Source organism: Dermacentor variabilis, chromosome 2 (genome assembly GCF_050947875.1).
Source record: "Dermacentor variabilis isolate Ectoservices chromosome 2, ASM5094787v1, whole genome shotgun sequence".
NCBI classification, from domain to species: domain Eukaryota; kingdom Metazoa; phylum Arthropoda; class Arachnida; order Ixodida; family Ixodidae; genus Dermacentor; species Dermacentor variabilis.
The window spans coordinates 30,417,055-30,439,868 of record NC_134569.1 but is presented as its reverse complement, the minus strand read 5'-3'; positions in this window follow the sequence as shown (position 1 = coordinate 30,439,868).

Sequence of the window (22,814 nt, the reverse complement as noted above, 5' to 3'; positions counted from 1 at the left end):
TTCACCGCATAACGTCTCTCTCGTTTAATTAAACCGCTTTGGTTGTGTCTATTTTGTCCCGACCAATGAAGAAAGGGGCACGTTTCGGATTGTCTTGTCTGTGCCCAAGGCTTCTATCTTCCTTAGCGGCACGTTCATGAACACTTGCTTGATGTGCTGAAGCATTCAAGAGACGGATGACGGAACTTCCTGATCCCTCTACAGTTCACAATATGCTGCATATCTTGCACTCACTTAGGGTTAATCGTTACCTTTTCTAAACTCCAGACACGCGACATTCCCAGAAGGGCCCACGGGTTTAAATCGACTCGGTAACCTCACTCTTCCGTCGCTCACTAAACCGCATTCAGAGCAGAGCGCCCGCTTTCCAAGCAAAGTGTGGCATGAATGTTTTGTGCGTAACTCGCCGAAGTATGCGTTATTTATGCGATAAACGTGGACTTTGCGACGTGTGTTTTGTCATATAAGAATGCATTTTCTACACAATGTTGATAAACTTACTGGTCCGGCGTAGAAAAACTCTTGATCCGTATATTTTCTATAGCTTCCCATTAAATTTTTCTATTCTTCGTTTTTTATCGTGCGTAGCTCCGGGTGGCCGATCCCAGCGACAACGGCAGCGTAGTGGCGTCCCAGCCAATGACGACGTGCGAAAGAACGAAAAATGAAGTAGGTCGTTAGAAAATGCAACCTTTGCTCCGGTTAAGTGTTGCACGGTTAAGAATGATGCCATGTTATGCTTTGATTTGTACAGCATAAATTAGCAAGACGCAATAAATTGCAGCCCAAGTGTACGCATATTGTCTATAAACAACCTGCCACAAATCGTTTATTCGTGCTGGGTTTATTCAACTTGCAAGCGAGGAAGGTGTTCTTCGGTCAGTCTTGGCCTTGCGTACGTTTTGCAAACAAGAAACCGGCTGCGGCATATTTCAAGCTTTCAGAGCTGTGCCTGCTAAAACAGATGTCTTCGCTTTAGGGCGCAATTCCAAGAACCACGTCCGCGACTATTTCGGGCGCGCCTTCGAGCGTGCGACCGCCGTCTCACCTTCGCGGGGACGAACACTTCCTCCTGTGAGGCCCCAAACCATACGTCCGGTCACTCGAAGGCTCGCTCGACGTCCGCTTAGCGGCGCCTGGTAGTTGGCGTCGCCGTCAGCTGTTGACCGTCTGGACCATTGTCCACTTCCCCTTTGTGCTGCCGACCCGCACCCCAGCGAAAGCGGTAGTCACACAGCCGCGACGGCGACGATGTCGACACCTTCCTCGCTTCGTTCTTTCACCTGGAAGTCACAGCACTCGTCGACTGGGGGGAGTGTTGCCGCGTCCTCGGCCACTGCGCCGAGCAGTCTCGGGTGCGGCGTCAAGGACGGAGAAGGCGCCACTGTACTTTCACCGGCGTCGCTGGGGGTCGGAGCGGGGCTACACATCTGCAATGGGTCACTGGGCTTCACACGGATGCCGCGTGGCCGAAGGGATTAGAAGAGTGACCGAAGGCGGGTAGGGGAGGGGGGGCCGGGAAGTTGATGCCTCGGTGAAACGACCCCAATTAGGGTGCAATGTGCTCCGTATGCGCTGGGACCTATTTGAAGGCGACGCCGACTCGTTTGCTCGGCTGGCCGGAAAAAAGAGAGAAAAGAAAACCTATCCGCAAGTGGCAACGCTCTGTCACCGCGACTGCCGCATCCTGGCGATGTTTCCAAAAGGCGCACAACTTTCGAATTTTCTTCTCTTCATAAATACTAGCGTTAAATGTCCAGTCTGAATGCATATATACGCTTACTGCCGCTTCGCGGGTTATCTTTGTCTAGCTTAAATTTCTTGTCGATTCATGCCTATATGAGCCCGATATGGGCAGTATGGGGTGTCTTTTTTTTCATTTTTGTAAGCAAAATAATTCATTATTTGATGACATGCTGCATCTACACGTGTTCCAACAGCTCCACTATTGAGCAAAATTACACCCTTTGGGATCGTATCTTGCCACACGACAATAATCGTCATCTGTCCTGTCCGCATTTCCTTTCTTTAACACTGCGAGCCCGGTACTTCCAAGTCACGAACGGCATGCACGTTATCAGCATGACAGAGCATTCTCGACAGAAAAGTAGCGGGCGCGGCGTTTTCAAGAAAAGAAACGCAAGCAAGACAGGTGACGATTATTGCTGTGTGGCAAATATACACCCCAAAGGGTGTACAGTTGTTTAAGAGTGTAGTTATTTCCAACTTTCTTAGCGGCACGTTCATGAACACTTGCTTGATGTACTGAAACATTCTCAAGAGATGGATCACGGAACTTCCTGATCCCTCTACAGTTCTTAATATGCTGCGTATCTTTTACTCACTTAGCGTTAATAGTTATCTTTTCCAGCCAAACAAAACATAGGCTAAGGTGTGGTCATTTTTCCACTCTGTGTTGCAGTCTAGTTTCTGCGCGTTGCTCACTCGTACAAGCTCTGCTCAGCATGAGTGTAAGCTGTAGCAGACTTTAAGCACGAATAGCAGGTACGAATATTGCAGGTAGGTTTAAGCAGGTACGAATATTGTTTCGTATGAGCGAGAGAGAAAGGAAAATCATGAGTCATTCCACTCTGTGAAGGTGGATGACCAGCGAAGCTGTTTAGCACACGACACAGAGGTGACACATCATTTTGAACGAAGTTACCAAATCATTTATTGTCTTGATCGGTGGTCACCGTGACGATAAGTACGCGCACAGATTCTCGCACCTCTGTTATTAAATGCGTAAGCATTTCTATGCCTGCCTAACGAAAAATTTTTCCACACAATATTGCGCCGTATGCCCGTGGTGCGGAGCAAGGCCAACACTATATCACATCACATGGGAATGCGAGAGAAACAAGACATTCCACAAACATACAACACAGAGTGCGGAGCAATGGGAGAGCCGGCTCACCAGTTGCGAGCTAGGGGTCCAAAGGGCCCTCATAGCACACGCACGCGAGGTGGCCCGACTCAGTGGTGCCCTGGACTAGGGGCCCACCCAAGGCTGAAGAGGACCCAAAGTTTTCAAGAGTGAAGACTTAGTCCTCAACCCGCTAATATCTTAAAGAACCAATAAAGTTTTCCATTCCATTCCATTCCGTCACGTAAGACAACGAATGGCTCATACCCCCTTAAGCAATGGCTCATATCCCCACAAACAAGCAAAAAATTAAATTATCTACCTGAGAATCTAGAGATCTTGATAATGGTGCCTATTGATAACTAATCTACTGAAAATGTAGGTCCAAGTGATGACAAGTATAAGCTTTTGCAGAGAATGAAGCGATTTTGCATCAACTTAGCGAGATGAGTTTTTGCACTCGCAGATTTGTTATTGACGTGAAAAATCCACGGAACCCTAGCCATAAACATCTTCGTTGTAATAAAAAAAAAAGCTTTCTATTCAATACTATGTAGGTGTAGGTTAACCTGGGAACCAGGCAGATGTAAGGAAAGCACTTGCTTCTTTCTACTTCAGGTAATGCTTAAATAGTTTCGAAAATCGTTTTTGGGCGCACCGTACTTGCAGCGCTTGAATACGACTGTTCTAAAATATATCGAAAAGCCTTTTTAGTATAACCTGTTATAACTAAGACGCGAGAAGAACTAATCGAAAAAGAAATATATTACCTAGAATTTAGACAGAGCTAATAAATGAATACGAAGAAATTCATAACTATAGAATGAAAACAGAATACGAATAAAGGAATATTTTACGAGATGTATCCAATTTCTTCTATTATCTTAATTTACTGCTTCTTTCCTGAAGACATGTTTGCCGTTTTCTCAGACTCTTACTGTAACGTAAAAGCTTTTGGATGTTATCACTTCTTTATTACACAATAGAGAACTATAATACTTTTTTTATTGCCTGAGATATAGTTTCGAAGTGACTTTACCGCTAAATTTGCTGCTCTGAATACATGTCCGCTTAAAATACATCGCCTTTTGCTTGTAATCCTAGTTGCGATGTTGTAGTGTACAAATGTTCTATATGTACAGCTAGCAACTTGATTGCAGGACGCAATACAAGTGCTGTAAGTGTTCGGACACATTTAATTACCCTATGTATACTTTCCTCTGAAATGGCAGTGCGAACCAAAAAAAATGTCTATGTTCGTTTAAGATGTGTGATTCAATGCATATATATATATATATATATATATATATATATATATATATATATATGTGTGTGTGTGTGTGTGTGTGTGTGTGTGTGTGTGTGTGTGTGTGTGTGTGTGTGTGTGTGTGTGTGTATGTATGTATGTATGCGTTTACTAAAACAGAAGGTACGACAGAGACTTTATACTCAGCAGCATTACAACTAAGATGACGTCCTCACACGATGTAGCCTCGTATTTGTGTTCAGTCTTCACGCATACAATAATAAATCACAATTTCCATATCTACTAAATAACTTTCACATCGTATTTCATTTCCGAGATAAGTGATCCCATACTAGAAAAGACGAATTTTCCAATACGTCCGTGGTCATACCCCGCTAAACAGAGACGTGCCTTGACAGCCTTAGGGGATTTTCTGGTAGACAGCAATTAATTAATTTGATTTGACTCGTAGATATTAATAAACTGTTTCTAAATTGAGTGTTTGATGCGAGGGCTATGCTTGAAAAAAAATGACATTTGTGTGTCACGCAAATAGTGGTTCTATTATACAACGTACATGAACTTTTGTTTTTCCTGTTTTTTTCTTCTCATGTTTAAGTTTATACTTCATAAACCAGGTGTCTTTGCTTGTAACATTGTGTGCGTAGATTAATGGGGAAATGGGTAGTTACAATTTCTCAAATGCGTATTGGGATAGCTGGTTCTAATGTTGCCTACATTCCCATATGCAGTATATTGCTCGTATTATTATTATTATTATTATTATTATTATTATTAGTAGTAGTAGTAGTAGTAGTAGTAGTAGTAGTAGTAGTAGTAGTAGTAGTAGTAGTAGTAGTAGTAGTAGTAGTAGTAATAGTAGTAATATTGTTGTTGTTTCCTAGGCACGGTGATTGATTGATTGATTGATAATGTTACCCTCTAGTGCCAAGCGTATTACAGAGGGGAGCGGTAAAAGGAAGAGCATATAGATGAAGCGCGACAACTAAGGTAAACAACATAACATGTTAATCATTCTTCACTATACAAAGTTTGCTAACGCCTCGCGGAAGAGATTGTTATCGACGATATCGACAATGTCACCGGGAAGGTGGTTCCATTATTGCGATGATCTGGGAAAACAAGGACTGACTGAAATTGTTGGTGTTACCTGTATGAACTCTGTTTTTATAACAATTATTGGAAAATTAAGGGATTCGATGTGCTGGAAAATTAAGTAATTGCGAAGGGAAGAATACTGAAAAAATTTTCGAAACAGGCTCAAACGTGCTATTGTCCCATATGACGCAAGTGATTGAAGAGCTCGATTACATTTCACTGAAGTTATGCTATAGCGATACGATTATCATTAAGATATATCAATTGCACTGAACTTTTTTGAACAAATTCGAGTGAAAAATGAGGTTACCACGGCATAGGTCCCAGACGGCTGCATCGTATTTGTGCACAAAGTGTACAAAGTCAAAATATTTGTAGTGATATAGACACCTAAATGCGTGTATGAATAAGCAGGTTCCATGGATATTTTATTCCGATAGCAAGTAGGAAGGGTATTGGTGTTCCTCTGAACATGCATCATTTTTCATTTAGTAATGTTTAGTTCTATTAGCCAGATGTTGCATCAGTCAATCCCATAGTCCAATTAAGATCGAAAATAATTAATGTTGTCGTTGGTAATTATGTCACGATATATCACTCAATCATCGGCAAACAAGTGAATGTGAGACGTCGGCGAAAAAGATAGGTCAGTAATATAAATCTGGAAAAGAAGAGGCCCTAGTACTGATCCTTGAGGCACACAACAGCGAACCTCAGTCAATGATGAGTGAAGGTTCTTAGCCGTAACAAATTGATAGCGGTTTGGAAGAAAACACTCAATCCATTTCGACAGATTACTGTCAAGGTTTAAAGGACTTAGCTTGAAAATAGCCAGTTAGGGGGCAACCATCGTATTTAAACGACGGTCTCAGTTCCTTTCATAAAAACACGTACTGCCATTTCACAAGAAATCAATATTTCATCAGCGCTTTATGAGGAAAAGCTGCAAGTGGAAAAATATATTCATGTTGGTGGAGCCTGCACTGTCGATGCATGACAATATCTGCAGCCTAGAGGCATTTACCTACATCATAGTTTGTGGCTGAACCGGTCGAAAAGAGCAAATGCTGCGCTTTGAAGTAGAATGTTTCAGCTGTAGCTTCTGTCATGTTGACATGAAACTCCCTAATGGAGAATTACGGCAATGGAGTTGCGGCCGCAATGGAGTTGCGGCACATTGCGAGCTTTCTACGGGCGCCGCATGGGGCAGAAACGGCGCTGCTGCGCTTACTTTCGCGTGCAACTGCTCACGTGTGCAGTCGCCGTTAAAGGTAGTTTTTTTTTTTAACGCAGTGTGTAGTCTAATGAAATCACAGCGAGAAAGCTTGCTGTATGTTACCGCAAGTCTTTTGTTTTCAAAGCATATCGAAGTTGAAAACGATGCTGGCCACGCTGCACTCTTGCTTTCGTGCGTGGTCAGCGTGGGCGCATGGGTCGCGCTGTTCGACCGGCGGTCTTCGAGTTGTGATTCTGTGCTGTGTAATCGTGCGAGTGTTCGAGGTGGGCCTAACTGCTTCCAGAGGAGTGACGAAGCTGGCCAACGGAATGGCGGGACGACATTTCCCCACGCTGCAGTGCGAAGCATTGGTGCAGAAGGTACAGGCGCCATGTCCTTAAAGACAAATTAAATACACCCTTTACGTGGCGTATAAACGCAGGCAAAATAATAATAATAATAATAATAATAATAATAATAATAATAATAATAATAATAATAATAATAGTGGTAAAATTTGTATATAAACCAGTTACGACGATTTAATTGGCGTGGTTTTCTTCGCAGCTGTAGATATATCTGGGAACGAGAGTACTCCATCCAGCCGTAACGGTCATTGCCGAGCCTCCCTTCGCCGAAATCTCCATTTAACTTCCTTGGCGCAAGGGAGACCGTGCGATACGGAGCGCAACTCACACCATTCATATCATTGGCAATAAACGTTTCTACCACCACCACCACCCTTGACGTAAGGACGAAGGAGCTAAACGGAGTTCGCGGGTGTCCGTGTGACAGGGGTATAGCAATGGTTGCTTCCTGTACATGTACTTGAGGTTGATCTGACGGAAGAACAAGGATGTTTCAGTGGCTATACCCTCACACATTGTTATCTCATCAGGAAACGAGGCCGCTGACGCTTTGGCCGAGTCAGCGCAGAACCTTGACCTCACAGATGATAGTTTATGCTAATTAGACCACGCATTTATGAGCATTTCAAGGATATGCTGGAATTTTCGTCAACCATGGGACTATACTGTCGTCTGTAATGCTCGTACTCGGCGTGTGACTGTGTGATGTGCTGTTCCTTCCCATCTTTCTCTCTCTCTCTTCTTCCTTGATAGCCTTCTTCTCTTTCTATTTTTATTTTTCTATCCTCTGCAAGTGGTGTGGGTATGGTGTCCCTTTTAGGAGACAATTGCTAGCCCGCTTTTCTTTCTTCGTTGTGTTTGAGTATATTTACAACAACAACAATAATAATAATAATAATAAGAAGAAGAAGAAGAAGAAGCATAAGCTTTCATTCACTAAAATGAGCTTTTTCAGCATAAGTATAGCCTTCTTGCCTAATCATCGGCATCTCAATGATGCCAGTGATGAACAAAAAATGAAGGAAATCATAAGGTAACCAGGATTTTGCAGCCTCTTTAGTAGTAGTAGTAGTAGTAGTAGTAGTAGTAGTAGTAGTAGTAGTAGTAGTAGTAGTAGTAGTAGTAAACTTTGTTTTATCCGAGACGGAATTTAGGCAGGAGGAGTGTGGTAGGGACCGCCCTCCTATTCCTCAGGCGGTGACCAGGCCTTGCGCTGTGGCGCCATCTTCGGCAATCTGGACAACCCGTAGTTAGAGAGCCGGGTCTGAGCTGAGCAGTGCAGTATCCCACTGCTTTAGGGTGGTGATGGGAAGGGGAGGTAATGAGCTGGTGCGTTTTTGAGTCCTTGCCAGAGGGCACGCTCGCATGATGTGAAGATCGGCTCTACCAGCGCATAATTTACAATCTACTCTATATAGCCCGGGATAGAGGTGACTGTACGTCACTGAGTTTGGGAAAGTGTGCGTCTGTATGAGGCGCCAGGTTATTGATCGCTTTCTATCTAAATTTTTGTGAGCGGCGTGGTAATGCTCCCTGCCCAGGCGGTAAAATGGGAGAATTTCCTTGTAGGATACTAGCCGATCCCTGCTTGTACGGCGGAGGGATTCGAACTGCTCCGCGCAGGATGTTGTCGTGCGGCCGCGGATGGCCATTTCTCGGGCCGCACTGTGAGCAGCTTCGCTTCCCGGAAGACCGGAGTGCTTCGGCGTCCAAACGAGTTGCGTCCATGGATCTGCGCCGGGTTTCGGGGTGTAACCTGGGCAGAATTTTCAGGGCTTCGGGCGAGATGCTTCCTTTCGCAAAATTTCGTATGGCTGTCTTTGAGTCGCTGACTATCAATTTGGCTGTGGAGGAGGCGTACGCCAAGGCTATTGCGACTTTCTCCCCAACCTCCGGCGAGGTTGTAATGACTGAGCTTGCAGGGATGTTTGTTTTTTTTTGTTGGTCTATAGTACAGCCGCTGTCAAGGCTTCTCGATCACGATACTAGGCCGCGTTTTTGGCTCTTTCCTGCCTGTGCTCTTGGTTGTGGAAATGGTGGGTGTTATTAGGTTATAGTGGGAGTAATGGTAAATCTGTGGTAATGGTAATGGTAATGGTTATGGTATAATGTTCCGCTTTGGTCCGAATTGGGTGTTGTATGTAATCCCGAGTTATTGGAAAATGTGTTGCCCCGTCTGGCACAGCGAGTCTCTTCAGTTGGACAATTATTTGTGCTTCTATGAGCTCATTAAGAATATCGTGTATTCCTAGAGCCTCAAACTTTTCGTTTGCGGTCGTAATTGGGAAGTGTAGAGCCTGCTTGTAGGCTCTCTTGATCATGAGGTTAATTTTGGTGCTTTCATCACTCTTTAGTTGCAGGAATTGGGTAGCGTAGGCTATTCTGTTTATGACAAAAGCCTGTACCAATCTGAGTAAATTAGTTTCTTTCATGCCGTGGTGTCTGTTGGCGACGCGCGAAATGAGTATTGTCGTTTGATGCACGTGTGATTAGGGTATTCATTTTGTGTTTTCTTTGGTTGAACATCATAGTAAAGAGATAGTAACTGTAGAAGAAATAACATGACGAGCTCCGCTTTACTTTTGTCGAAACGAAATAAGTGAAGAACTCCTTACAACGAAAAAGAAAAGGTTCACTTGTTCGTATATTATTTTTTTGCATTATTCTAGCAAGTACAATGACCCCTTGACAGTTTACCTCGTTTTACTAATTCCTCAGTCGGTCCAATTAATTCAAGTCAATTCATTCAGAAACCAGTATCCCTTTAATGTGTCCCATTCTTCTGACCTTACATTTTGGAACAAGATTTAAACATAAGACTTGCAGTCCTAATCGCTTTTCTTCCATCTTGCCCTCCAGTGCTTGTTTTTGCCGTACACAGCAGTTGCAGTGTACTGTAACCGCGTTTTGTATGTACAGCGCTTAATTGTGGGTGTTTAAAGTGCCTTGTGTGTATATCGGTAATGTGTCTACAGCGGTTACGTGAAGAAATCTGCCAGCTCATTGAAAACTTTGGCGCCGTCTTCTGCGCACCTGTCGGCCCATGACACATGCTTAGGCTTCATCGGAAACGGAAACAGCGCGAAGACCGAGAATGTCTGTGTCTCTCTTTCTGTTCCGTTAGATTATTGCGCTGCATCCGTTCTAAGTACACTGCGTACCAACTAGCCCAAGAGAAATCTCCAATACATATAAAGGGTCTCCGAGGAGATGCCTGACATATAGCATGGAGGTTCGGGGTGGTCGCTCCTCGCCCAGAAAGCATTCTACTGAACTCGTTGAACTCTACGCCGACAACAACAACAACAAAACTTGCATTCCTCGTGACAAGCGAGTGGCATCGCCTCCACCACGAGTAGCTCAGGAAAGGGGGGCTCGGGCTTCTACCGACCCTGTGACTGTGGAGCGAGGCTGCGCGGAAGAGGTGCGGCGCTTTTTTTGATGTCCGCACGGCGACTGCGTGAGGGGGATTTTGGCGCGTCCGCTCATTATCTCCGGAAAGGCGGCAAGAGACAACATTACTCTTCGCCGACGCCTCGAAAGACGTTCGGCGCCGACTGGGTTCAGCCACCCACGCACACCGGGAGCCACACGTGCGCGGCACGTCGCCCCTCTACGGCAGACCGCAGCGCCGCAAGCGGAGTTTGTTGACACCAGCAGGGTGCTGTGGCAGCGGCGAGTCTCGTCGAGGGTTTCTTTAACGGCTGCGAATCAGCGCAGCGTTGCGGCTTTTAAGAAAGTGACATTGTATCTATGTATCCATGTGAACACTTAGCATTGCATGCAATGCGTACGTGTGCGCGTGTGTGCGTCTGTGCGCGTTGACTTCGTAATGTTCCATTTGGCTTAATTTATTGACCAGTGCTCAATGGCAGAATATCCAGAACGTGCGGTGCTGTTGCTGTCCTTTATTTATATTTCTTTATGTGGACTGTTTAGGCACGTTTGCGAAATGTGCTTTATCGCCGGAACGTACTTCGTATCACCTCGTGTTATCATACTCTGAGCAAGGAAATTAATTGCTCCAATTTTCAGTGTTATCCAAATGTAAATCTCTCACTCACGCGACGTCGGGGCCGGGTCATTCTTGCAAATAATCCGGTGCAGTATATAGGGAGGCAGGGTATTGACTCAAGTACGCTGAAACATTTGCGTAGTGCATATTTATGCGAACGCATCAACGCGTTGCTTCAGTATTCATTCCTTGACAAACGCACGTACTCGAGCCTGGGCTGGTCTCGGTTTTAGACCGGCCCCCAAAAATTGGAAGGTCAGAAAAAAAAAATGTATTCATTGAGTGTAAAGCCGAAGAAAAAAATGCATTCGACTGCGAAAAGACATGCAACGTCATCGAGATGTTGTACTTTTGGAATGCTTGCGTTATCAGATCGGCCGGAATTTCATCCCACATCGACGCGACCCAGTTCATTACCTGTTGAGTGAAGTAAATTGGCAAGTCGAGGACATGTCGAAGTAAACATGCATCTGACTTTGTTCCAGGCGACGCATCGAACGTTAGCGACCAGTCTGTATGATTTCCGTCGTTAAGGACATTCCTGCTTATCAGATGATGGTGATAACTTGCATAATGGCACAAACCCACTACGGGAGATAGGCCATGAACCAACATCATCCAAATCAACAACATATTTTATCGACCTTTCTGCGCTTGGCAGTGTGTGACGGTTGCAGCGTACCACAACGCCGGCTCTAAACCTTCCCCCAACTGTCGTACATTATCTTCTTAAGGAAAAGTATCAGTCTGCGCTTGAGTAACTATAGTACGTTTGCAATAAAATTCTGACGCGAGCTTCGAGTCCTAAACCGTTTAATGTTGTCTTAAACCTCAATATGGCTTTCTGTGTCATCTTCCCCTCCCTCAGACCCAATTTTTGAACTGTTTGGAAGGACTGCTATAGTGTATACACTTCCTTTTATTTTCTTATTATTTATTTATTGACATTGTGTCACTTTGTCCTTTCTTTATATCTTTGTCTTTTCTTTTTCTTTCTTTCTTCTTTTTGGTCGGGAGGGGGGGGTGGAGTGTTATTGTTAACAATGTTGGAATAGCCGGCTTTCGATTGCCTCTTCTCCAAAACTTCTGTTGTTTATTGAAAGCCGGTGTGGTAGACGTCCTGCAAGAAAGTTTCGGCCAATGGTAGTTGGCCCTTGGCGGCTTCCTCGGCTCGCTGGACGGCCCAGAGTTGGTGTTGCAGGTCCGAGCTGAGCAACGCAGACTCCCAGATCCTTCTTTTTTGTTTTTGCAAAGATATTCAAGGAAAAAAAAACGAGCCATGCGATTGGAGTGTACAGTTGCCTTTGATATACCGGATCAGCGACACCTTCATTGAGTGCGCAAATATCACGCGCACATCAAACTAACGCAGGCTTAATCGTATACGTGCCGCTGCGGTGAGGGTTTTGGTTGGACCCCGCGTTCCGCTGGCTCGATCGAAGTTCCGACCCCGGAGAGACGCGCACGCAGGCATCGTTTTAATTGCCAAGAGAGAGAGAGAATGAAGAGGAAAGGCAGGGAGGTTAACCAGATATGAGTCTCCGGTTTGCTACCCTACACTGGGGATGGGGGATAGGGGTTAGAAAGATGACAGAGAGGAAAACGCAAAAAAAAAAAAAAACGAACGCGCACACCTGGAGACACACACACAAAAGGCGTTCCAGTTAAAGTCGTTCACACAGGCCGGTAGATCGCAAGAAGCGCAAAAGCGCTTGCACGGCCTTCTTCTGTGACGGTAGGTCCTTTCGATGTTGCAGAATTCTTTTTTCGGATAGCGGTTGGTCGTCCAGTTGTTCAAGTTCGTGGCTAAGGCATGCCCTCTGTGGACTGTACTGCGGGCAGGTGCACAAAATATGACCAATTGATTCTTCATGGCCGCAGTGGTCACAGGTTGGGGTGTCGGTCATCCCTATGCGGAAGGCATAGGCTTTAGTAAAGGCAACGCCCAACCAAAGTCGATATAAAAGCGTGGCGTCCCTACGGCGAAGCTGTGAGGGTGCTCGAAGACTTAATGTTGGATCAAGTGAGTACAGTCGCGGATTTCTTAAATGTGGCTCATTCCATTGCGACGCGGTGCACTGCCGAGCAAGTAGGCGGAGCTTCCGTGCCGCGTCAGTTCTAGAAAGGGGAATTGGGACATGGCACTCCTCAGTATGGGCTGAGCGGGCAGCGTGATCCGCCCGTTCATTGCCGCTGATCCCGCAGTGACTTGGAAGCCACTGAAAGGTTATTTCGTGGCCTGCATCACTTATATGGTGTAATGTCTCTGTAATATGGAATATTAGTTGTTCGTGCGGTCCGCGTCGTAAAGGTGACAGTAGAGACTGCAGTGCCGCCTTCGAATCGCAGAATATTGTCCATTTGTGTGGCGGTTCATCACCAATGTGATGAAGAGCAGTAAAGAGCGCTGCGAGCTCTGCTGCCGTCGATGTTGTCGCGTGGGCCGTCTTAAATTTGATTGTTGTAGCTTTCGCTGGTATGACGATTGCCGCCGCGGAGCTGCTTGGAAGGACAGATCCATCAGTGTAAATATGCGTAGAGTCACGGTAGTTCTCGTACAAATATAGTAGCGTGAGCTGTCCAAGGAAGCCACGCAAGCTACGGGCTGAGACTTGATCGACGTCTTAGTGGCCGGGCGGAAAGCGCGGACTGTGAAATCTGCACCGTGTTGGAGAATATGTAGACCGTGTGCTTTGTGTGTGCCCGCCGTACTTGCGAGAAAGACAATTAATGGCACGCATCGACAACCGGCCACCTTAGTGAAACCTTATTTTGGGCCTTCAGGTCCACGGCCAAAATACTAGGCGCACCAGGCGATTGTGACATTTTTGAGCAATAGGAAACTGGTTATACGACTGTAATAAGTGCTTGCTTTTTTCGGTTAATTTTTAAGTACCTTTATTCGTGCCTTTTTCTATACATGTCTTCATTATCTTCGCCTTCTCCCTCTCTTATTGTTCCTCTTCGAGCCCCTTATCTCGACGCTGAGCAGCAGGCCAGAACACAGTAGCTCAGGCTGACCTCTCAGCTTTCCTCTCATAATCTCTCTCTCTCTCTCTCTCTCTCTCTCTCTCTCTCTCTCTCTCTCTCTCTCTCTCTCTCTATCTCTATCTCTATCTATCTATCTATCTATCTATCTATCTATCTATCTATCTATCTGGCTCTCGTATTGTCCGTAACATCGTATCTCAGTCTGCTGTTCCCTTTCTTGCCGTTGAGCAAGCTGGGCGGGGACGTCGATGCCAACGCTTACCTATTTTTAATCGATTAATCTTAATATATCAATCAAGATAATTGATAATAATAATAATTGAGATCAAAGCAATAACCGATTAATCTGAAGGTTGATCGACCTACCTCATCACCATCTATTATACACCTCGCAGCTGGGCATAACATAACGGGGGAACAAATAATAATTAAAACATTTTTCATAACATGGCTATCGTGAGAAAGATGTACAGACATAAAGCAAAAAAAAAGTTTATAAAGCAGAATACATGCAATAATGGGTTATAATAGAGAAGACAATACACATCATAATACATAAAACGATTGATGTATTAACCCTTGTAACCATGCAGGTATAACACTGGTAATCATGCAGCTAACCTTGCGTGCTTCGCTCAGACACACGTGACTCTCGGCACACGTGTCTTTCGGGTTGCCTTCTGTAATGTGTGAAATTCGGTTCTAGCTGGCAACAAAGACGGAACCCGAAGTTAGGTGGCGCTATCGGCCAGGCGTACCACAGAACACAAAAGGCTTAGGCAAAAATGTTTGGGTTTCTGGGTATACGCAAAGCCGCTATGTGTAATATATAAAAGTATGAGAACATTGACCATCGCTTATCTTGCTCGTCATTGAAGTCTGTTTTCAGTGGCTACCGATCCACTTCGAATTTTGGGAAACGACGTGGCAGACAGATAGTAACTACAGCACACACATTAGGTATCTATGGTTTGACACCCGTGACGTTCTCTGTATCAGACGCCAAGAATGTTCTTTGCACTCTGCGACACAAACTTTGCAAAGACACGTTCTATACGAACGTGCAAAATCATCACTTCCACACAAAGTTGGCACATTCCTGCGGTTTTCACCGAACCAGTAGATTGGCCGCACGTTCTACACACTTCTCCATCATTTACGCTTAGGTGAAGCCTACACACATGCCTCACTTCTTCTATCGCATCAAGAGACGAAAGTTCCCACATTGTATTTTCTGTGATAACTCCGACGCCTCAGTGGAGCCTATTATCATAGAATGCACCCAATATGACCGATATCGGTTTCACCTGCGTGATCGCTTGAGCACCATTGAAAAACGTGATCTCACAATGAGCGAAGATCTTGGACCGTGCTTACACCCTAATAAGCAGAGAGGTGCTGTAAGTGCCCTTCGCAATTTTTTAGTGGAGTCTAATCGTATAGACGGCCTGTGATTACTTACTGTTTTGTCTTGTGCATTGTGCTTCATTTTTTTAACGAGCTGATCTCCAGCTGGTGTTGTCCTTAATGTGTATATGAAGAGACTTGTCTGGACTCCTTCACTCCTGTGTAAAGGGCGAGCATCCTACAGCCATTGGACTGTGCTTTTGGTGCCGGTGACTGTAGAAGAGACAAGCTTTGTGCGCTTGTGTTCGTGTGTGTATCGTACTTTGTGAAATTTTATTATTTCTTCTTTGTTTTTCTTTTTGTAGTTTTCTTGGCAGGCGAACTTCACATTTTGGGATAGCCGGCTCTGACGTAGCCTACCTTTCCATGCTTCTAAATATAAATATATATTTTTTAATTCAGCGTCATGTTACCCTTCTGTAACACGTAAAGGTAAAAGCCTGCTGCACACGTAGTACAATGCGCCGTCTGGCATCGTCGCGTAGCTGCTTTCGCAGTATAGTGTTTGCCTGAGCTCGTTGGTGCTGTCGTCGTCTCTTTCTGTCCGTGTCGGAACGTTCGCAGTTCGGCTTCTTCGGCTCGCTTTCGACGCTTAGCTGCGGCTTCGCATGCTCGTATAGCGGAGTCAGACTCGCTCCAACGGCGTTTCTCTTCGAATTTACGTTGCATCCTCAAAGCAGGTGATTGAAACGTATGCTGTTCTGCATGTTGTATGGATGATTTCAATGAATGTAGGAATTGTTCGTTTAAATTTGCTGAACGCTTGTTGCCTCAGCCTTACGGGTGTATGAGTTATTACTTACGGGGGTATGTGCCATTGAGGTCACGTGGTTTTCTTTTTTTGTATCACTCGTCTAGACGCCGCGTTTATGTACGTTGTATGCGTGATTCCAATGAATGTACGAACTGTACGCTGCAGATTGGTGAGTGCTTGTATCCTCTGCATTACGAGAGGGATGAGCCATTTCATTTTTTGCTTGCGTAGGAGGTTTTGAGCCACTGCTGATGATGACAGTTTTTGTACCATTGGACCGGACGACGCGTTTTTTTTTTTTTTTTCCGAGGACATCGGGGGTACGAGCCACTTAAAGCTTTCGCATTAAAAAAGAAAGGTGTGTGAGGGGAAGGAAACGAAAGATTAAGAAAAATACAATTTACGGCTGGTGGGAGTCGTATACCCACGACCTCCTCATGAGCCTTGTGGTGCTCCGTACCGTTAAAAAAGCGGCGAGGCGACAGAACAGCATTGTTGACGTTGTCCCTTCCGCTTTCTTAAAAGCGTTGGCGGTATCCGATGTCAAGTTTCGAACCATCCCAACTTCTTGCACTGATGGCGCAGCAGCATAGACTAAGGCGGATTACTCAGGCGCTATCATCTTTAGCATGTCAACCCTAAAGAAAAAAAAGCAATGCATTACACTTCAGTTACCGGTATACGGGCGGGCAAATTGTTTGTCCACGTCTTAGTTAAAGCCGCGCGCGTACTGTAAAACGACCGGAGTAATTAACGACCTGAGTATACTTTCAGCTCTACATACATGGTTTGTCCCTGTCGTTATTTTTCGTGTCCGCGTTCTTTCGAGTCCACTGCTTTAGTTAATTATACAATCGTGATTCGCCAATGCGCGCGTTCTCGGCCGCGTCAGCGCGCGCCCCGCGCTCGCGTACCCTTGCCCTGAAGCGTGCGTACACCCACTGTCGCAGCAGCTCTCGTCCGATGGACGTGAGGCGAGCGGTTCATCATTACCAGCAGCAGCAGCCGGCCGCAGCCCCCGTAGCAGCAGACCCGCCGCAGATGCGCAGTCCCATGGCCGACCTCCACGGGGGCCGGCAACGGGCCCTCGAGCTCAGCCTGCACCTGCTCAAGACCTACTCCTACAACGCCGGCCTGCAGCAGACGCACGAAGGTGTGCAAACCATTACATGTATATATGCATCTCTCGTGCACGTGGCTTCGCAACGAACTCGCGAGCCCACCCATTTTGCATGCAGCCCAAACAGCACGTGTTGTACGTCATGCCAGCAGTGTAGCGTGTGGCATTAGCTTGGCGCTTTCTTCAAAGTTGCTGCACAATCGATCTCGTTTGAAACGGCACACGCTTTATCTCTTGGTTTGCAGTCATCTCAGGCTCTGACGCTCGCGCATATCTTTACGGACTGAGCAGAGCCGCTGGGCGGAAACATGCTGTGCATGCACACAACCTTTATGCAGATAGAGTAAAGCGGAACGTATACTCTTCGATGGCGCTGGGTAGAGTTATGGTATACGTATGCTCCATGAGCTATAGACCCTTTGCATCCGCGATGTGGCAGCAGGGCGTTCATGACCCTAGAGAAATTCCGGTCAACCATTTTCGACAATCCAGTTAGCCAAGAAAAAAGAAGGTTCCTGACGCATATAGTGTACTGCAGGCACATATTTTTGATATTTTAAGATACAAAGAAGGGGCGCCGTGCGTCAAGCTTATGTATAGGCTTCGTATTTCTTTCTTTTTTTGCACTTGGCAATACAATTCACTTGTCAAACACTCCAACTCTGCAGCAAAAGTGGTATAGGGTATTGTAACTTGTGTTCTTCCGCAGCGCTTAAACAGAAGTCTTCTGGGAGCTCTGTTTGCAAGCATGAAAGGGGTCTATACACGTAAATGTATCGCTGCCTAGCAATTTGCACGGAATATGATGGCGCTTCCATTTCGGTTCTTCGAAGCGAAGCCGACGGCACACCGTTCTCGAAGGGGCGATAAGCGCTTAATTGTCAGAAACGCAAAATCAACGCGTTTATTTACGGTGCCTCACTGCAGACCTGCGACCACGGCAAATTGCAAGGAGCGCAAAAAAAAAATAGAAGAAAATAAAGTTTTCTGTTCTGAGGCCCTTGGCCAGAACCTTCACGTGACCACCGAACGCGAAAAGCCACGTGGCGAAGCTCTTGCTTGAAAGCGCTATGAATCCGAAAAGTCTCGGGAGAGCCCGCTCTTCTTCGACATACAAGCCTTATTTTCCTCCCTATCATCATCGTTTTTCGTTTCTTATCCTCTTCTTTCTTTTCCAAGTCTATTCTTCCTTTCCTTTTTTTTTTCTTCTCCGATGCTGAGTATCGGTCAAAATTTGATATTTAGGCCGGCGACTAAGTTTTCTTTTTATTTATAATTCTTTTTTTTTTACTTTGCACTTGTTCTCAGTTAACGCCGCATAACTAATAAAAGCTTCACCAGACGCTCCTGTGGTACATTTCTGTTTTCTTTTTATTTTCGCAATCTCGGTATCTGAAGGAAAATGAGCAATGCTTCTCATCTCCATCTACCGACCGCATATTACTCAATGGAGCGCAGGTGTAAAAATTCAAGCAGAAGGGCTGACAACAAAAGTGCGAAAAACGTCGCGACGACGAAACCGACTGATTGCTTCGACGTTAAAGATACCCATGCACTTGCCAAAGTTCCTTCGTTTCACCAATCCCGTCGATCCAGCCTCTCCTGCTACGAGGGCGCCTATGTTTGTTGAAGCTCAGTTTTCTCCTCCCCGAGTGGCAGTATACAAATCCGCTCTTTCTTTTCGCGTCGCAGTAACCATTTCTGTCACATTTTCATACGGTAATAAATGAGAAGAAAGACGGTTAACAGAGGAGCCCGATTTTTATTAGTCATATCATGAGAAGCCAACAAACACTGATACCAAGGACAACATAGGGGAAATAACTTGTGCTTAATAAATGAATTAAATAAACTATAAATTAATGAAAATGAAAGTGGATAAAAAAAAAAACTTGCCGCAGATGGGGAACGATCCCACAACCTTCGCATTGTTCTTTCTTCCACTTTCATTTCCATTTATTTACCTTTCTTTATTTCATTTATTAAGCGCAAGTAATTTCCCCTATGTTGTCCTTGGTGTCAGTGTTTGTTGGCTTCTCATGATATGCTTTTTATACGGTGTCATACGTGCAACTAAGTCCGCATAACTGCTTGCACGAGGCTCAGGGGCCCAAGCGCTGTCGGTTGGAGAGAAGCATCCACCGCGCCGCCGCTGCTCCCTCCAAGCTTCGCGTCGCGGTTTCGTGGGTGGAGTCCACGTCGGAAACGTCAGAGTTTTTCCTTCTCACCATCTTCCCCCTCCCGCTGCTTGTTGCCGGGGCGACAGGGCCAACGTTGCCGTGGCAACGGCTTCCTCGCCGGACATGATTGGTCACGGGAAGGCGCCTTCCCCTCTCTCGGCGCACTTTTCTCCCGCCTGAGAACAAAAAGTGACGCAGCAAAAAAAGAAGTGCCGGGCAAAGCTCATTATGTCTCGCCGCCGACAGGCGCCCCGCATCGGCTGAAGCATAATACTGTTTCGGGGCCTATGAGAGTGGCAGAGGGGTTTTCGTTGAACGCCTTGGAATCTGAGACAGTTAGTGTCAATTGCCGAGAGCGAACGCTTCCAGCTGAACACATGGAGCACCCGTTTACGTTTTTCTTTCCTTTTTGACGGGCTAGCGACCACCGGGGCTGCTTAAGTAGGCGACTCGATATTTGTCGAGGTATTGATGACGCGTGAGAAATCGCTACTGCCCTTGAACCCGCGTTGGTCTACAAGGTACATGTGACACCATGTTTACAATATTTTAAACACTAATTTTGTTCCACCTAAACGGTATAAAGCCGTCAGGGCGTGAGAGAAACACAGACGTTTTGAGTGTGCAAAGGTTGCGGCTATTACAGAGGAGAGCAATATGGTGTGCAATACTACCTCAGCACCAGAAAGCACCCTAATAGCATATAGAGTCGATTTTGGATATACAGAACACGCAGAACGTCGTAACGCGACAGTCCGATACATAAAAAAAAGCAATATAAACTGATGTCTCACTGAGCCCTATGTTCGATTATAACTTCTTGCGACCGTATAAAATTGTATAGCTTCAAGATTGATGCGCACAGGACCGGTAAGCCGCGAAGTGTGGAGGGAGCTAGAGCATGGAGCGCTCGTCGCACTCACCACAGGGTAACATAGTAATCTGTGTGTGAACGATGAATCATAAATTTTGGGGGTTTTTTTCATTTTCATTGGTCGGTTAGATCAAGTCACCTGGTAATATTTCTTTTATTGAAACGTATGTTATTGTTGCAGGTTTTTTTTTTTTCATTTGTAGCTTGATACTTCCTTATTGTTTGAGAAGGCTGGCGCTTGAAAACTGAACTTATTGAAGCGGTTTCAAGCTCTATCTTCTAGTTGACACAAATATATCACAGTAAAACAGAAACAATCGTTCTCCAGATCATGCCTGCTTTTTTTCTGCCTGCTTTCAACAGTCTGAAATTGTAGAAGCGTGACATTGGAATTATTTTAAATTGCACGTTTCATCTTGGCTTCAGTGGCAAACTTTGGGAAGCTAGCCCAACAATGAGCTTGATGCTTAAAGACGACCATCAAAACACAATATGCCCGAAAGGAAAGCAGCACCTACAGGGGTAGCAACATGAATCAGTATAGCTTTTGCTTCCTTAAATGTTTCACCTATATACCCGAAACGGCTGAGCTTCTTGCTGCATGGGTCAGCGCCAGCGCAGTATCCACACATCGCGGAAATACGAGGAAGTTTCTGTCGCGATATTTATTTATTACCTAAAAGAAAGCCCACAGTACCGTATGGCAGCCGTACGAAAATATGAAACGCCGTTCTGATATATCCGAGCGTCCTCGATGAAAGAAGAAAGAGTGATCTGTCGCGAAGCGAACTTTTTCGAATTTCGAACTACGTTGTGAGAGAAGTTCACTGAAATCAGCTAACCACGGTTGCCACGATAATCTCGCAAATGAAATACACAAAATACACAGAACTGTGTGGAACTCTGCTGCTAAGCCGTATATGCGATAAAAATTTAACATTATTGAAATGTCCTCTTGTGCATACATAGCCAAGCACAAAAGTAACAACATTTTTTGATGATCAATTGTGGAGTGCCGCGAAAACGAGGACGAAGTGGCACGAGTACCGGAGCAGAACAAGAGAAATACGAGACACTTCAATAAAATTGAGTAACCGCCTTATCCGTCTCCGTTGAGTTCTTCACATCTATTATGGTTGATTCATGGTTCGACGTCCCAAATCAACACTAACACTAATGCTGTGAGCGACGCGCTATATTATGGAGCTTCGCATAAGTTCTGGCTATTTTACGTTCATTGACGTATATGCTCTGCAGTGAACTAGATAGTAGATCAATATAACGCAAGACATATGTGTTGCCTATCTAAGCTTGTTGTGTTGTCAAGTAGGTATGTTGCGTGTTATGTATGTGTACGTAATTTTCGTGCACTCATCTGCAAAACTGTGTCCTTGCATGTATTCTCGAACAGTTCGAAGTATACTTGTGTTTGCATATGCATCCGATACATATTTATTATCTCTGTGTTTCTGAGCACTCATATACATAACTTTGCATTGACTGACTGTATATTGTGATATATCTGTCACGCACTGTGGGACAAATTTTGTGATAACTTTTTCTTTGTTCAACCGACGAGATGTAGCCAGTGTCACCAAGAGGCGCCAACCTCTTCTGTTGCAACACGTTAACGAAAGAAAGAAAGAAAGAAAGAAAGAAAGAAAGAAAGAAAGAAAGAAAGAAAGAAAGAAAGAAAGAAAGAAAGAAAGAAAGAAAGAAAGAAAGAAAGAAAGAAAGAAAGAAAGAAAGAAAGAAAGGAACGAGTAGTTTCACTTCTTTAAGCTAAATTACTTTTTCTAAACATTCTCAACAGTATATTTTTCTCATTTCTAAGTTATATTCCTTTAAGCCACGCTGTGCTATGCAAATTTAGATTTTGTTTTAATTCTAATAAACATACTTGAAACTGCATGCTGCATGGCCAATCCCCCGTACTGGTATGAGCCATGCAGTATATATTTGGAGATGAGACAAAACAAGACAAACCTTCCCCCAAAGCTTGGTAAGCGGGCATTTTTGCGCTCTGCCTCTATCGGAATGCGGTGATCAATCAAGGCGAACGAAGCAGAGCACATTACTTATAGAGTTAACCAACTTATACGATGGTCAGACAGGGAAAATTGAATACGACTGGAAAGCGAACACTCCCTCATTATCGAATCAACGAATACACATTTAAAGTGAGCGTGGAAGCCGGGCATTTCAAGATCCACCAAAACCATAAGGTGGAGCAACACAGAAGTCAAGTATACATTAGTACATAAACAAATGGTTGGGGCATTCTGAGCATCCTCCCTTCCTTCGCCAAGTTCCAGCAAGTTCGATTTTGCTCGAATAAAATCTCACATAATGGCACGCAAGAACTCGTTTCTCTTGATATTATTTATAGAAGTGCACACGTGTTCTATAAGGGTTGAACGGTTGAATACAGGCATACAAAATGTAATGCAATGCTTAAGAAAGGTTTTTTGTGCATATAGTCATATTGAATGCTGGCAAGCAGAGAGAACAGAAAACCTAGAGTGAAGCGCTCGTCGACAAAGCATGCGTAATACTGCGCATGACGTGGCTTGCGTGCAAGTAAAGCTGCTTTCGCGCAGTCTCAGCTCCAAGCATACTTGTTCGAAGAAGAACGGCAGATTGGGAGGTTTGGTGGTT